The sequence below is a fragment of the Narcine bancroftii genome, chromosome 2 (assembly GCF_036971445.1).
Source record: "Narcine bancroftii isolate sNarBan1 chromosome 2, sNarBan1.hap1, whole genome shotgun sequence".
NCBI classification, from domain to species: domain Eukaryota; kingdom Metazoa; phylum Chordata; class Chondrichthyes; order Torpediniformes; family Narcinidae; genus Narcine; species Narcine bancroftii.
The window spans coordinates 212540121-212553708 of NC_091470.1; the positions used below are offsets into that span (position 1 = coordinate 212540121).

General features: G+C 38.7%; 1 protein-coding gene across 3 annotated transcripts in view; it reads right to left on the reverse strand.

Moving 5' to 3' along the window:
* Positions 1 to 3312: 3312 nt before the first annotated feature.
* The window catches only part of dpys (dihydropyrimidinase), a 104286-nt gene continuing 94010 nt past the window's right edge, over positions 3313 to 13588 (reverse strand). Inside the window, exon 10 of one of the 3 annotated variants that reach the window (XM_069920256.1) lies at positions 3313 to 5529. The gene's annotated coding sequence lies outside the window, so the exon portion shown is untranslated. Of the gene's footprint in view, positions 5530 to 11323; positions 11757 to 11901; positions 12224 to 13588 lie in introns of those variants that run through there. The other 2 variants (XM_069920258.1, XM_069920257.1) reach the window with 2 other exon arrangements.

Genomic DNA, 13588 nt, shown 5'->3' on the forward strand with positions numbered 1-13588 from the left:
GATTTCTTTAGGCAGTCCTTGTCATGGTGGCCAGTGGAGAGCTCGCCATATAACACGATCTTGGGAAGGCGATGGTCCTCCATTCTGGAGACGTAACCTACCCAGCGCAGTTGGATCTTCAGCAGTGTGGATTCGATGCTGTCAGCCTCTGCCATCTTGAGTACTTCGATGTTAGGGATGAAGTCGATCCAATGAATGTTGAGGATGGAGCAGAGACAACGCTGGTGGAAGCGTTCTAGGAGCCGTAGGTGATGCCGGTAGAGGACCCATGATTCGGAGCTGAACAGGAGTGTGGGTATAACGGCTCAGTATACACTAATCTTTGTGAGGTTTTTCAGTTGGTTGTTTTTCCAGACTCTTTTGTGTAGTCTTCCAAAGGCGTTATTTGCCTTGGCGAGTCTGTTGTCTATCTCATTGTCGATCCTTGCATCCGATGAAATGGTGCAGCCGAGATAGGTAAACTGGTTAACTACCTATCTCGGCTGCACACAACCATACACACTTACATGCAAACATACACATACACACCCACCCTCCCTCTCCTTTCCTTTGGCTTGGCTTTGTGGATGAAGATTTATGGAGGGGCATGTCCACGTCTGCTGGGCTTTGTGGATGAAGATTTATGGAGGGGCATGTCCACGTCTGCTGCAGGCTCGTTGGTGACTGACAAGTCCGATGCGAGACAGGCAGGCATGGTTGCAGCGGTTGCAAGGGAAAATTGGTTGGTTGGGGTTGGGTGTTGGGTTTTTCCTGCTTTGTCTTTTGTCAGTGAGGTGGGCTCTGCGGTCTTCTTCAAAGGAGGTTGCTGCCCGCCGAACTGTGAGGCATCAAGATGCACGGTTGGAGGCGATATCAACCCACTGCCGGTGGTCAATGTGGCAGGCACCAAGAGATTTCTTTAAGCAGTCCTTGTACCTCTTCTGTGGTGCACCTCTGTCTCGGTGGCCAGTGGAGAGCTCGCCATAGAACACGATCTACACCCACTTCAATACACACACACACCCATACATACTTACATCCAACCACACCCATACACATACACACCCTCCCACAATCACACTAACGTCCTCCCACACCCACACTAGCATTTACCCACACCCATACACACACACACCCACCCAAACTCACACTAACTTCCAATGCACACTAACATCCACCCACGCCCACACTAATATCCACCCACACCCACACTAACAACCAGACTCACCCACAATAAACTTCACCCACTCCCACACCCACACACATACACCCACACTAACATCCACCCACACACACTCTAACATTCACCCACTCCCATACACACACACAGCCACCCACACCCACTCTTACATCCACACACACCTACACTAACATTTGCCCACTCCCATACACACACCCACTCACATCTGCCCACACACACACTAACTTCCACACACACCCATACACACACACACAAACCCACACTAACATCCACCCACACCCACATTAATATCCACCCACACACACACAGACAGACACACACACCCACACTAACATCTACCCGCACCTATACACTCACACACCCACTAACACCCACCCACACTCACACACACACACCCACACCCACAGTAACATCCACTCACTTCCACATGAACATTCACCCACTCCCATACACAGACACATCCACACTAACATCCACCCACACACACATTAATATCCACCCACACACATGGACGCACACACACCCACAGAAACATTCACGCATTTACACACATACACCCACCCACACCAACATCCACCCACACCCATACACACACATGCCCAATCGCACCAACGGCCACTCACACACACACACGCACATACACACACACACACACACACAAACAAACATCCACCCACCCACCCACCCACACACACATACATCCACGCATGCACACTCAGTCCCACACCCACAAAGGGTATAGATAGGGTAGATACCCACCAAGTGTATAGATGGGGTGACACCCATGCGGGGTATAGATAGAGTGGACAGCCAGCATCTTTTTCTCAGAGTAGCAATGGCCAATACCAGAAGATTTTTCTTATGGTGAGTTGAGGAAAGTTTATGAAAGATATCGAAGGATGATTTTTTTCCCATGGAGAGTGGTGGGGGCCTGAAATGCATCAGTGTGGGTGGTGGTGGAGGCTCATACAATATGGATATTCAAGGACTGTCAGATTGGCATGTGGGTGTAAGAAAAATGGAGGGTTATGGGTATGAGGTAGGGAAAGTTTAGACAGATGGTGGAGAAAGTTTGTACAAGTTGCAACAACATTGTGGGCTGAAGGGCCCACACTGTGTTGGAATGTTCTATATATAGTCTCCTGTGGAGTTGAGCAAAAGAACATAAAATGTTGAATATACCATTTTAGTTTTTCTTCCCACAGGCAGTGAGGATGCTGAACGACGAAAGGAACTGCTTGCACCAACCATCCTAAACTCTCATTGTACAAAACAATATTTATTTATTTATTTGTATAGATGAAATTCTTGTCCTGAATATGTATTGTTTGTCTGTATGTGCGTTATGTCTGGTTGTGTGTCTGTGTGTTTTGCACCGAGGACCAGAGAAGGCTGTTTTGTTGGGTTGTACTTGTACAATCAGATGACTATAAATTTGACTAATGGTAACAGGCCCTTCTGGCTCACAAGCCCATGCCCCCCCATACTCCAATTAACCAACATCCCCCACTCTACGTTTTAAGGGTGGAAGGACATCAGAGCACCAGGAGGAAACCCACGCAGTCACGATGAAAACACACAAACTCCTTACAGACAACACGGGACTTGAACCTGGGTCACTGACATGATAATAGCTTTGAGCTAAACTTTACACTAACCTTGCCGCCCAGCAAAATCAAACTAGGTCATGATAGGTTCTATTCTACGATATATTACGTCCTCTTCAGGGAAGTCCTAAGAAGACAGCCCTACTCGAAATTCTCAGATTCAGCCCAAGGGAAAATGTACGACAAGTCTGTGTTAGTTCTGGCATTACAGATTATTTACAGATGCACATAGATGTGGAAGTAAGGCCCTGTCTGGTGGAGATGTATGCAGATTGATCAATGTTAATTCACGTATGCCTGGTTGCTTTGTAAAAGAATACAGCAGGTTGTAAATATACAGAGTAAGGGGCCCCATTGCCAGGCAATCCCAACAAGCCAATAAATTTCCACCAGCCTGGATTTTCCCTAGATCAGGTGACATGCAAAAACAATGCCTGAGGAAAGGGGAACCTGCTTACATGACTGTTGTGCTGAGGAAGTATCAGGTTCGGTGGGTTAACAGAGAGATGATTCTGGACACAAGGGTTTGCAATCAAACATTAACTTTTATTAACATAATTAATAGAAGAGGGGGGAAATCGTAGTGGGAATAAAATACAAGTGCACAATTTGTAAAGAAGCATAGGAAAATATGTGCACAATTTAATAAAACATACGCACACAATTTATAAAGGAGCATGGGAAAATTGTAACGGGAAATGAAAGGGGAGAACGTTAAACAGAACACAATTACTAATTCACACAGACGATTCACACACTTTAAGCAGGGGTTCGAAACACACTCCTGTACCCCTGATCAGTGGCATCTCTACTGCCAGTATTGATCTAAAGCAATTTGATTTATAGCAATATGTCGGCTCAGCTTCAGCGCAGGGCACACCTTACCTGCACCCTTCCAAGCGACATGGTGTGGAATGGTGCCAGGGCTCAGACCATGAGGCAGAGAGGGCAAATGTGCTCTGTGCTTGTGCTAAATACAGGGCTATAGCCAATAAGGATTTAAATTAGCCAACGGCAAGATGTGCACTAACTAGTGGCCGGAGCCCAACCTTAACTGACACTTGACCTGCAAACCATAGCTTTGAATCTACAACTTGTAACTTTGAATCTAATTTAATATTAGAAATCATTGACAAAGAATTAAAAATTATTTTAATTATTTAAAAATAACTTCGCAATTTAGGACATTCCTAAAATATATAGTGAGAGGCATCAAAAATTTTACACTTTTCACAAAATGGATCAATATCCCCATAGAGATGGGCTAATTTAAGTTTGGACTTGTGTATTCTGTATATCACCTTAAATTATAATAAACAATGTTGTGCACAAAATGATCAAACTAAGAGTGAAATACCAATCCTCATCTGAAAAAGATATATTAAGATCACATTCCCAATCAGTATTAGATGAAGGCTTTAAAGAATAGTATCAATTTGGTATTAAAAATTTCAAAGATTTATTTATTCAAAATAACTTTGCTTCTTTTGAACAATTGTCTGTTAAATTCAAACTCTCCAATAGACATTTGTTTAGACATTTGCAAGTTCAGAATTTTGTTCAATCTAATTTGGATACTTTTCCTCGAATTGCAGATTCGGATATTCTAGATTTACTCTTTGATTACAATTTGTTCATAGTGGATTGATGATATGTATCTACAACTTGTAACTTTGAACGAAACAAAAAGTGCACTACTTGTACAACACTTTGACAGGTGGTGTGACTTCCGAATGAGTTTTGAGCGGGGAGGCCACGTGATCACCCGCAATAGTCAGGGAGGCCACGTTTCCTCCACACACAACAGTGAATGGTTCACATAATGATGTCATTTATAGATGAATGGTGTGCTGCTTATTGCTGGTAGGGTAATGACTGTCACATGGGAGAAGGCTGTTTTTGATTGGACAAGTCAGATTGTGGCGGGATATACAACCCATGAAATTGTGTGACTACAGAGCTCCTGGATCCCCTCCTGCGGGGGGTGGGGGGAATGATGGACCTCCCACCAAGCTTGTGTGTAATAAAGGAGTACCAGGGAAACCAAAATGTTGGAGTCCTCCATTCCTCACGGTATGTTTGCTGAAGTATGGACCTGGGCAAATGGGATTGGAAAGTGACCATCCACTTCGAAACAAAATTAAAAAATTGAGTCCCTCATGTCAATTCCATTACATTGCAGCTGACTTGCACCAAATTCCATTCATCTGTCATGATTTGCCAATTATCAATAACCTTGCCCAAAAATATCTTAAAGTCAGAGTTTGGATATACTTAAATCAATCCAATCAATGCAGCATTTGGGGTGAGGGAAGGGAGAGGTGCAAATGGGAGTAATTCCATGTCTTTGCTTATGTGAAGGAATATTATTTGGCAAAATTTAGTGTGGAGCTGCTCTTCTTGTACATCTACACTCTACCCTCTCCCACCAGTGGAAATCACTACTTATTTGGTTATCTTGAACATCAAAGGCACTGTCCTGATCCTCCATGTATTTCTAGTTGATACAGTGTAACTTCAATAATTAAACCCTCTGGAATTTACCATTATTCATTGAATTTCTCAAACCCAACATGCTTCACACATGATACTTACAGAATTTGAAAAGACAATGGCTAAAAATCTAGTTCAGTGAAATAATTTGGATTACACAGGAATCTCAAAATCGATATGCAACTTTCCACAAAATGTTGTTGCCTAGTGTCTTCTTTACCTCTTCTGAAGCCTCTTGAACATGTCCATCTGGGGAATAGAAAGTAAATGTGCTCATTGGTGATCTTCAAGGGATGCTTTCATTGCATAAGTTATGGGTGATGTGGATGAGTTTTGAATGTATGTGGTTAAGTAATTCTTGTCCTCACCCTCACAAATAGGAGGAAAGGAATTCCAAGCCTTTACAGAAATGCACAGTACTAGAATTTTACGTCACCTGCAATAATGTACCTTGGCCTCTCTAACACACCTTTTTTTGGCAATCTTCATGCAGGGTGCATTTGTACTTTTTCAGCTGCAAAGAATATTTTTCCCTTATGACGTTCCAGAGAAAACACAAGTTGCTGAAGTAATATCGAGACAATGAACTGGCGCTAGTTGACAGCAGAGCTCTCGATCTTAAAAGTGCATCACCGCTGGAAGTTGTTCTGGAAAGCGGAGATGGAATGTTCAGTTGGGCAAGGGGTGAGCACCCAGATGTAATGAAGCAACATCTGACCTTGGTTGTTGAAACAGTACAGGAAAAGTGTTGTACAAGAAGGAGCAAAAACCGCAGAACTCCACTGGAAAATTTAGCGTCAGGTGCAAATCTCCAATGAGCTTGGAGTGTGATTCTTGAAGATCCTCACTTCGTTACTCTGTAGTAAACTTGTACTGCATGACAGAACTAAGTTGACTATAGAACTGCCACAGTCACATCCTGGTGATTTCTATCACTGTCATTTCACACTGTATGTATAAAACATACACACAGACTGATGCATATTCAGCATGTCCAAAATAGCAGACACTTCCTGCCAATACTGGGTCAGATCCTATCCTTCAGTGTCGAGACACTGAGTGTCTTCCATGGATACTCAGTGTCTCTGAAGGACTTGCTTCTCTTCCTCCAATTGTTAAGGGCACTGGGCAATGCTCATGGCAACTCTTTGACTGCCTTATGGCAGGTAAACATTGATGTATATCATGTATATTACATTTTCAATGTCTTGTTATGTGACAATAAAAGGAACCTTTAATGTTTCAGTTTTCACTCTGGAGTTAATCACTTGCTTAGGGTCTTGAAAGTGGCAGGTGAAGTGTGTAGGTTGTGTAACTGTGGACATCATTTGGGGAAACTTTCTACTGGAGAAATGGGTGTTAGGAAAATAACAATCCAACAGAGAAATAGATATACCAATGGGTGTTAGGTACAAACTTGCACCACTCTGGGAAACCAATATTGCCAATAATGGCACTTACCTCAGAGTTGTGTGAACAATTTTTGGACATATTACACTCGTATAATAAATATGGAGCCATATCATTTCTATTTCTTTCCCTAATCTGTTTCCACCTGCACTTTCCTCCCTCCATGCCACCCTTTCCTCTTGGTCTGATAGACTTTGTGCCCTCTTCACTCTTGACCCAAAACGTCAACCAGCCTGTACAAATGCTTCTTGACCCAGAGTTTCTCCAGCAATTTGCATTTTGCTCTCTGGAGAAACAGAGAATGTTACAGCGGGCCGGCTGTTCAGCCCAAATTGTTGTGTGGACCTACCCCATGATGAGAGAGGAGCAGACAGGGACAGAGATTGAGAAAACGTTTACATTTCATGTCATTGGCCTTTCAATAGAAATGGGAAAAGTTAAAGATTGAACAAGCATCAAGTTGTAGTAAAAAATGAAAGGGAGATGAGCACAGAAATGTTTTGCGCAGGTAGAATGCAAAATGCACGATGTTAAACCTGAAATATCACCAACTCTGCCTCTGCAGATGCTGCCTGACCTGTTGAATTCTTTCAGCAGTTTGCTTTTTGCTCCAGATTTCAGCATCTGTAGTCTCTTGTCTTCTCCCATCCAGAGGTTCTGTTTGACCTGGTGAGGACTTAGATCAGGAGTGGCCAAACTGTGCTGTGGCTCGTTGCCCATTTTTAAGCAGACCAGGGTGAATTTTAAAAATAAAATGGAATATGGCCCGTTAGGACATAAATTGCACTGTACGTACTTTGCACTTCTTTGTTTCAACACTAGATGTCGCTGCCATTTTGAATAACTACTAGACTGATCATCGAAATGTTACTCATCAATGAAAATGTTTAAAAAGACGTTACCTCAGTTGATTATACTGTAGATGGTGGAACCGAAAAGATGAATATAGCATGGGAGTGCCGGAAATTTCAAACAGAGTGGGAAAATGAATACTTATCCACAGAAGTCAAGGGGAAGTGTGTTTATTTGATTTGCAAGAAATCTGTTAACTTCAATAACCCCTCAGTAAAAGCCTATCTACAGATTTACACATTGCATATAATCATGAAGGTGGACACTTGGGCCCTGAACTGTTGTGGAGAAACGTTGGAGACGGCCTTGTCCCTTTCTTCATCATTTCTCCTGTTCTTATTTTGCTCCCAGTTTTTACTTTGCACTGCTTTTGAATGAGAGTTTTACTGTATTCATTTAAATTAAATTTAGGTGCATCAGATACTGAATTGCCTACTTTTATATGTGAGCACATCGATAAATTACTGTAATGTCAACAGTTAAACTGTTCAGCAGTGTGATGTAGTTATTTTGATAGAAAATGAAATTTCGATAGCATAGAGGTTTTCTGGTCTAAAGCCATCGTTTCTCTTGCAGTGTAAGTGGTTAAAACGGCTGGGCTTAATATTGTTTGACCCGTGACTCCTTATATTTTTCTGTATGTGGCCCACAGCCAAAAACATTTGGCTACCCCTGACTTAGATTATTTTTTTCTAATTACCAGTGTGGAACATCATATTATATGTCATGTACGAGACAACTTGGGGGAGTGGCAAGATGGCGTAGAGATCAGGTGCGTAATCCCTGCCCTCTCTGGTCAGACTTTTAAATGCCCATTTTTTAACCCTTTATTTTAAATTTTTAAACTTTAATTTTTAGTTTGATATTTTGGTGAGCCATTACGGCTACTAATGTAAAAAAAAAACTAAGTCTCAGTTACAAAAGAAAATACAGTTTCGAAGTGCAGAAGAATTGGGGCCTAAACAACTTGGAACAGCCTCGGATTTGTTTTCAGCGATCCCCAAACTTCAATGATCGCCGGTGAGGACAAAAGCTAAGGTAACAGTTACTCATCAGTCTCAAGATGGCGCTGGTTCAACCTGATCTGCGGAGGAAGGAGCGCGCTCCTGAGAAGTCAGGCACGAGCCTGGAGGCTTGCTATAAAGAACTCTCCCGTTGGAAATGATGGGAGAGCGGAGGAAGAAGATTCCGATGGCAGACACACAGTCTGCAGCGATTATGCATTTGGGTGGCACTGTTAATTACAGAGTACTCTGTAATTTTATTAAAAAGTGGTCTGCGGGGGGACAGCAGCGATGACCCCCTGAGGAAGTTGGGGGGTTGTCGTTGGGTGTCCAAACTCGCAGCAAAACGACTAGAATGCTATCTTTTGAAGAACAACAAGAAGAGGATTACCTTATTGTACTACTGTACAGGAAATGGAAGAAGAGTTGGAAGAAAGTGAGTTACAAATTATGGAACCGGATCCTATAATTCAAACTGCACTTCAGCCTGTTTACATGATGTTTGAGGGTATTGCTTCTTATTTAGATGTTATTACTGGTCATTTGAACCAGCTGGTTTAAATGAATACTGATATAATTTCAGACTCAAATGTGATTAAGGCAGAAGTTAAAGAAAAATGGGAAAACTTCAAAAAATTTGAAGGTTCTTTTTCTGAATGTAAACAACAGGTACAATCCAATACAGAAACAATAGTAAAGGTGGAAAATTCAATGAAAGATTTAGGAGCCCGGAAAAAAGAGTTAATAAAAAAAATGAACTATTTGGAAAATCAAAGCAGAAGAAATAATATGAAAATTGTGAGTTTGCCAGAAGATATAGAAGGTCAAGATCCCGTTAAAGTTTTTAAAAATTGGATTCCCCAGATGTTGGGGGAAGAGTCCTTTCCTGACAGACTGGTATTGGAAAGAGCACATTGAGCTTGAAGAACACCATCTTTATCTGGTCAGCTGCCAAGAGCTGTGATAGTTCACTGTTTGAATTGTTTGGATAGAGAGACAATTCTTCGACTTACAGTTCAAAATGCAAGACAAAGGCAAGCTCCAGTGATGGTTCAGAATAGTAGAGTTTTCTTCTATCCTGATTTGAGTCAAGATATCATCAGACGCCGACGTGAATTTAATCCAGTTAAAGATGTTATGTGGCGTAAAGGTTACAAATTTGTTTTTCGTTATCCTGCCGTGTTGAAAGTGTTTTATGGAAATTATCAGTTTCAACTCTTTGAGAGTGAGCATGAAGCAATGGTTTTTGCTAATTAGTTACCGGAAGCCAGAGGACAAAGAAAGAGTCCACCATTATCTCCTAAAAGAAAATCTGATGGATTTGGAAATGGACAAAATGGCAGAAATGGAAAGAACAGGAATGGAAAGAGTTCACCTACTCTTGAAATGAGTTCACCATCTGGACTGGAATCTCAAAGCTGATTTTTTTTGTAATGTTAATATTTCTGGCTGGCTGGGGAGGAGGGGATTGCACTAACTTCTTTGTTACTCATCACTCACTAGTGGGTAATCCACACCCAGTTTTTTTAGGGAGTTACTACCTTTTGGTAGTTTATTTTTGTTTTTTTTCTCTCTTATTAACGAATATTATTTTTATTTGGAGGGCCTATATATTTTAATTTTAGGGTTCTATATATAAAAAACATTTTTCTTCTTTTTTTTTCTTTGTTATTATTAATTTTGTGACTATTTTTGGTATCTAGCAATTGTATTAGATATGTCAAATTTGAAATTTGCTACCTTTAATGTTCAGGGATTAAATAATCTGATCAAGCGTAAGCGAGTTTTGGCTTACATTAAAAAGATGAAGATTGATGTTGCTTTTTTATAGGAGATGCATTTGAATGAAAAAGAAAGTATGAAATTGAAGAGGGATTGGGTTGGACATGTTTTTTCTTCTTCATTTAATTCCAAAGCTAAGGGAGTAGCAATTTTGATACCTAAAAAATTATCTTTTGAATTACAATCAATGGAAATGAATGCAGGATGTATTCTTAAGTTGAATTGTAAGATTTTTAATGAATTTTGGACTTCACTTAACATTTATGCACCAAATGTGGATGATGAAGCATTTATTTCAGATGCATTTTTGCTTTTGGGACAAGCTAATGAAAATGTTTTGGTTGGAGGAGATTTTAATTGTGTTTTGGAACCTTTATTAGATAAATCTCCAAAAAATGTTAAAAAATCTAAAATAGCAATTCAAATTCGAGCTTTGATGAAAGATTTTAATTTAGTGGACATTTGGCGATGTCTTAACCCAACAGAAGGATTTTTCTTTTTATTCATTTAGACATGAATCTTTTTCTAGAATTGATTTTTTTTTAGTATCAGCACATTTACAGGGGAAAATACTGCAGGCAGAATAAAAAAGTAAGGTAATTTCAGATCATTCTTTGTTGTATTTTACTTATGAAAGTTCTGAAAAAGTTCGTGCAGCTTCTCGTTGGAGATTCAATACGATGTTGTTAAAAAAGTGGAATTTATTGAATTTTTAAAACATATTAATCTCTTTCTGGAAGAAAATGTTAACTCCGTTCAGAGTAAATTTATATTGTGGGATTCTATGAAAGCTTACTTGAGAGGTCAAATAACTAGTTATACCTCTAAGATTAAAAAGAATTATCTGACCGAGAGTCTTGAATTAGAGAAATGGATTTCAGAGAGATGCGACAGAAAATCAGAAGATAGAGTTGTCTAGATTGAAATTGAAATATAATACATTGCAATCTTATCAATTTGAATGCTTGATTAACAGGTCTAAACAACAGTATTATGAATGGGGTGAGAAAGTGAATAATGTACTTGCATGGCAGTTAAAGAAAGAACAGATATCAAGGGTTATTAATGCAGTCAGGCAGAATTCGACTATTACTTACAAACCTCGTGAGATTAATTATGAGTTTTATTCATTTTATAAGAAATTATATACTTCTGAGGAAAAACAGGAGAGCGGTTCGATTGACTCCTTTTTATCGGTGTTGAAGTTACCGGTTTTGGAGCTGGAGGCTCCTTTTACTGATTTAGAAATTAAATCGGCTCTGTTGGAAATGCTGAATGGAAAATCACCTGGTGATTATGGGTTTTTGGTTGAATTTTATAAGGTATTTTATGATGATTTATCTACAGTGTTTGGAGATGTGTTACGACAGATTAAGGAACATTATGATTTACCTGAATCATGCTCTAGTGCCTTAATTTCTGTAATTCCTAAGAAGGATAGAGATCCGTTAAAGGTGTCTTCATATAGACCAATTCTTTGTTGAATGTAGACTATAACATAATAGCTAATGTATTAGTGAATCGATTGGCTACATTTTTACCTCAGTTGATACATGTTGATCAGACAGGTTTCATAAAGAATAGGTATGCTTCAGATAATATTCTTCGAGTGATTAGTTTGATTAATAAATATCAACAGTGCCCTGACCATCCGATGGTGACATCTCTTGATGCAGAAAAGGCTTTTGATGGAGTTGAATGGAACTTTTTATTTAGAGAAATTTAAGTTTTGTCCTTCTTTTATTGGTTGGATTAAAGCTTTATATAATAAACCAATAGCCAGGGTATTGACAAATGATCAGATCTCAGAACCTTTTAAATTAACTCGTTCAACTCGACAAGGTTGTCCTTTGTCTCCAGCTTTGTTTGCATTAGTAATTGAACCTTTAGCACAGCTGATAAGACAAAATACACAGATACAAAATATGAGAGTTTTAGATGAGGAGTATAAAATAAATCTATTTTCTAATGATGTACTGGTGTATTTAACAAACCCAGCTCAGTCACTTTTACACTTGAAGGACTGTTTAACACAATATGGATCTTTGACTGGATATAAAGTTAATTGGGAAAAAAGTGAAATTTTATCATTAGGTGAAGGAGATTATTCAATTTATAAGAATATTATTAATTTGAAGTGGACTGATCGAATTAAATATTTGGGTATAAATGTGGATGTTGATTATCAATATTTATATAAATTAAATTATGTACCATTAATGAAAAAGATCAAAGCTGATTTTATTAAGTGGAAGGATCTTCCTATAAATTTAATTGGAAGAATAAATACAATCAAAATTAATATCTTTCCACGTATACAATATTTGTTTCAGTCAATTCCATGTTTATTTAATAAGAATTTTTTTCAAGATATAAATAAAATGGTTAGGGAATTTTTATGGAAGGGTAAATTTCCGAGAGTAGCTTTGAATAAGCTAACCTGGATGCATTAGAGGGATTAAGCTTACCACATTTTCAAAATTATTATGAGGCAGCTCAATTTAAATTTATTAGTTTATTAATGGATTTGGTACAGCCCCCAAGTTGAGCTAAAATTGAGATGGTGAATATTTCTGAATTTGAAATACATCAATTTTTGTTTTGGTGGAATTTAAATTTATTACAACAATATAATGTGCATAAACTAAAACATTTAATGAAGTTATGGATGAGGAAAAATAGAATGATAGGTTCTAAGGGTAAATTATTGACTTTAACACCGTTATATAATAACCAACTTATTCCTTTTTCAATGCATAATCAATGTTTATTACATTGGAAATCTAAAGGTATAAAAAACTTGAGGGATTGTTTTAAAGAAGGTCAATTTTTATCATTTAATCAAATGAGGGAAGATTTTGGTATTAATGAGAATTCTTTATTTGTTTATTATCAACTTTGATCTCGTAAAACAAATATTTGGTAGAAATATGATTTTACCTAAATTGACTAAATTTGAATCTTTTCCTGTGATTGCACCAAAGAAGGGATATATTTCATTGAAAGTATGGAAAAAACTTTTTTAGATCTAAGATTAAATGGGAAAGTGTTATTAACCTTACTTTTTTTGAGGATGACTGGTCATGATCGTGTTACTAGATTGATAAATGTTCACTATCCAATGGTTAATTACATTTTTTTACATCAATTGTATTTAACATCTGAAAAGTTTTTAAAAATATGGTTTTAGTGAATCAGATTCTTGTTTTAGATGTGGTAATTCGGTTGGAACTTTTTTCGTGCTGTTTGGTTATGTGTAC